A 4,652-nucleotide genomic window follows, 5' to 3' on the forward strand; every position below is an offset into this window, starting at 1 on the left:
TGCACGGATCCAAGATTTTACTATCCGGATTCGGATCTGGGCACCCCAGATATTTTATTTTCGGAGTGGATCCGGAGCGGATCTCGGATCGAATCCGGATCTCGGATAATAAGTCCCATGCCTACATGGTAGACAAAGACCATAACTGTTGGAGGATGGGCCATCGGCCCATTCGCGAGTTGGGAGTCGAGGGAAAAGCCCAGCAAAGGCCCACGTCGAGGAAAAGACATCCGCGGCGCACACAAAGAACATGAACCTAAGACGCGTAGCCTGTACCGGCCGCCGATTATAGACAGAATGTCTACGCAAGCGATAGGGTGATGATGAGTGCCAAACCAACTACCTGACATATAACCACTACGAAGTGGAAAAGACGCATTCGAACGAGTATAAATAGAGGAGAGCATTGAATGAAAAAAGGCAGCGAAACAGAGAGAAAATTACTAGAGAGATAAAGTAGAGAGAATCGTGAGTTTGTCTTTACGACTACGAATTCTTCTTTTGTATTCTTCGCTTCGGCATTTTGTAAACACTTCACTACTTTATTCTTATTTAGTCTATAAATCCCTGTTACCGGATTTAGGATTCAACAATAATTAGCAAAGAAAAACTACCTAAACTTAAATCCATATGATTAGCATTTCTAAAACGTGTTCAGTCTTTGTTTAGTTCATTTTTAAATTAAATTTGAGCACTTTTGTTTGTATTCGGTTAGCAATATCTGTTTACTTATATATCAGTTTCAACTCAGACTTTATGAAGTCGTTTTTCATTTCAAGACTACACTTTTGAAAGTGTAAAGGCCCAACAGGCGTTGGCCCAAGTTATCAAAGCAGTCAACGGCTCTCTCAACCAGGATCAGAAGACGACAATAAGACAGAGGAGTGAGAAGAAGAGGACAGACTGTGGTAATGAGGAAAGAGCGATCGTACTATGTAACCACTTTGATGCCTTGTTATCAGTAGAGTATGGCTAGATGTGTGACAGATGTAAACAGATCCTGACTCATCAATTAGGGTTGAGAGAGTGTCTCCAACTATATAAAGAAGTGTAGAGGGTTGTAAACGTTTGAAGCTCTTTGAAATATATCTTGAGTAAAGTTTAAGTCTTTGGTTCTGTTTCTATTCATATGGTATCAGAGCTTGCTTAAATCCTTAACAGGTTGCTGTAATGGCAGAAAGAAACGATCCATACCCTTTTCCGTCAGACATTCATGTCGTTAGCTCCGTCACCCTTAAGCTTAGCGACACAAACTACCTCCTTTGGAAGACACAGATTGAGTCTCTTCTCCGTTCCCAAAGGCTTCTTGGCTTCCCTACTGGTCTAACGCCAGCTCCTACTGCTACTGTCGTCAATACCGTCAACGATGTTCCTGTCGAAGCTCCTAATCCAGCTCATGAAGCCTGGACGTGTACGGACGAGCTTGTTAAGTCATGGATCTTTGGAACTCTTTCAGAAGAGGTACTGGGCCTTGTTCATGCTCTTGCTACATCTCAAGATGTGTGGCTTGCCCTTGCCTCTCACTACAACAAGAGTTCTCTTGCTCGCGAATTTGAACTCCGTCGTCGTCTTCAACTCCTTTCTGTGAAAGGTAAAACCTTTTCAGTCTACAGTCGGGAGTTTAGGATTCTTTGTGATAATCTTAGTGCTATTGGTAAGCCGGTGGATGAAAACATGAAGATTTTCACCTTCCTGAATGGTCTGGGTCGCGAATATGATCCTATTACGACGGTGATTCAGAGCTCTCTGTCTCGACTCCCTTCTCCGACGTTCAATGATGTGGTCCTTGAGATCTCTGTTTTTGATGCTAAGCTACAGTCTTATGAAGCTACTCCGGAGGTCTCTCCTCATCTTGCCTTCCAGACTCAACGTTTTGGAAACTCAAACTATGGTGGAAACAGAGGACGTGGCGGTTCTTATGGTCGCTCCTGCAACTACAGAGGACGTGGGGGTTACTCAACACGAGGAAGAGGTTTCACACAACAGGTCAATACCTCTGGTTGGAACCAACCTCCCGGATCTCAGTCTCAGGGTTCTCAATCAGAAAACACTCGTCCAGTGTGTCAAATCTGTGGACGTGTTGGTCATGTGGCCTTGAAGTGTTGGAACAGATTTGATAATGCCTATCAGAGTAATGACACTCCTCAAGCCTTAGCCGCTCTTCAAGTTTCAGATTCCAGTGGTCGCGAATGGCTTGCTGACTCGGGCGCTACAGCTCATATGACGCCATCGACCACCAATCTTCAGAACTCAGTCCCATATAACGGTCAAGAGACAGTTATGGTTGCAGATGGAACATATCTCCCTATCACTCATGTTGGATCCACTACCTTGAATACCACGACAGGTAGTCTTCCTCTTTGTGATATACTTGTATGTCCATCAATGCAAAAATCCCTTTTGTCATTCTCGAAACTGTGTGATGACTTCCCTTGTGGGGTCTATTTTGATGCTAATGCTGTCTCTGTGATTGATTTGAACACTCAGAAGGTAGTGACCAGAGGACAACGTCGTGAGAAACTTTATGTGTTGGAGCAACCTGAATTTGTAGCTTTCTATTCAAATCGACAGACTGTTGCAGGTGATCTTGTGTGGCATCAGCGTCTTGGTCATGCAAATCCTCAGGTTCTCCAACTTCTCAAAACCAGCAAGGCAATTTCAGTTAATAAGAGCAGCATCGCTTCCGTCTGTGAACCTTGCCAGATGGGAAAGAGTTCTCAACTTCCTTTTTTTGATTCTGTTTCTAGTGTAATGGAACCACTTGATCGAATACACTGTGATCTATGGGGTCTTTCTCCAGTTGTATCTGTTCAGGGGTTCAAATATTATGCAGTCTTTGTGGAAACCTATTCTCGTTATTCATGGATCTTTCCTCTAAAAATGAAATCTGATTTCTGTGATATCTTTATTGGCTTTCAAAAACAAATCGAGAATCAGTTAAGCAAGAAGATCAAGGTGTTTCAAAGTGATGGTGGGGGTGAATTTATGAGTACGAGGTTTAGAGCACACTTACAGAATCATGGCATCCAGCATCTCATCTCCTGCCCTTCAACGCCTCAACAAAATGGCATATCAGAACGTAAACACCGGCACTTAATAGAACAAGCCTTGTCTATGATGTTTCAAAGTAAAGTCCCTTTACGTTTTTGGGTCGAGGCTTTCTACTCTGCCAACTTTATCACCAACATGCTTCCCTCTCCATCACTGAAGAACAAGAGTCCTTCTGAGATTCTACTGAACAAAGTTCCTGATTACAGCTTTCTTCGAGTTTTTGGGTCAGCCTGTTATCCTTGCTTACGTCCATTCACTCAACATAAGTTCGAGCCACGGTCTCTTCAATGTGTCTTCTTAGGATATCATCCTCAATACAAGGGATACCGTTGCCTCTACCCTCCTACAGGTCGTGTCTACATTAACCGACATGTTATATTTGATGAGACTTGCTTTCCATTCATGGATAAGTATAAGCATCTAGTCTCTCAACAGACAACGGGTATTATGGGAGCATGGCAAGCTGCGGATCCTCCTCAATTACAAGTCTTACCAACTCTATCTTCCTTACGTCCTCATGTGTTATCCCCTACTCCTGCCTCACATGAGAATGTTGCTGAGTATCCCCTGGATGATAACACTACAGAGACATCTGCAGAGGATATAGCTCTTCATACTCCAGATCGTGAAGAGATAGTAATAAGGCCTAGTCCTGATATCAACACTCAACAAGAAGTAGAGGTCTTCATACTCCAGAACGTGAAGAAATAGTAATAAGGCCTAGTCCTGATATCAACACTCAACAAGAAGTAGAGCCTGTAACTGAAGAACAACGTCACTCCATGAGGACAAGATTACAGTCTGGAATTCGCAAACCGAACCCTCGGTATGCATTACTTGCGAGCAATACAATTCCCTCTCTACCTAAGACGGTGGCTGAAGCTTTAGCTCATCCTGGTTGGCGACAGGCTATGCTAGAAGAACTGCAGTCGATATTTCAGAATCACACGTGGTCCTTGGTCCCTCCTGAAGCTAGCATGAATGTTTTGGGATGTAGATGGGTGTTTACTGTCAAACTTAATGCTGATGGTACTCTCCATAAGCTAAAAGCACGCCTTGTTGCTAAGGGATTCAATCAAGAAGAAGGCATTGACTTCAATGAAACATATAGCCCTGTGGTGAGAACCTCCACCATTCGTATTGTGCTTACTGTGGCCACTGCAAAGCAATGGAATATAACTCAGCTTGATGTTAAAAATGCCTTCTTACATGGTGATTTACAAGAGCAAGTGTATATGGTGCAGCCTCCTGGTTTTGAAGATCATGCTCATCCTACTCACGTTTGCTCTCTGCATAAAGCTCTCTATGGCCTTAAACAAGCCCCACGAGCCTGGTTTGACAAGTTTAGTAACTTTCTGATTGAGTATGGCTTCATCTGTAGCAAGGCAGATCCTTCTCTATTTGTCTATCGTCACGATGGAGATACTCTTGTGTTACTACTATATGTTGATGACATCCTCCTAACAGGATCTAATCCGGAGTTGTTCAAGTCTCTCATTAATGAGTTGAGTGCTCGGTTTGCGATGAAGGATCTGGGAACATCCATTACTTCTTGGGATTTGGTTCTGTTTCTGTTCATAACTTTCAACTCTCTCTTTTTA

The sequence above is a fragment of the Brassica oleracea genome, chromosome C5, assembly GCF_000695525.1.
Source record: "Brassica oleracea var. oleracea cultivar TO1000 chromosome C5, BOL, whole genome shotgun sequence".
In the NCBI taxonomy this organism is placed as follows: Eukaryota; Viridiplantae; Streptophyta; class Magnoliopsida; order Brassicales; family Brassicaceae; genus Brassica; species Brassica oleracea.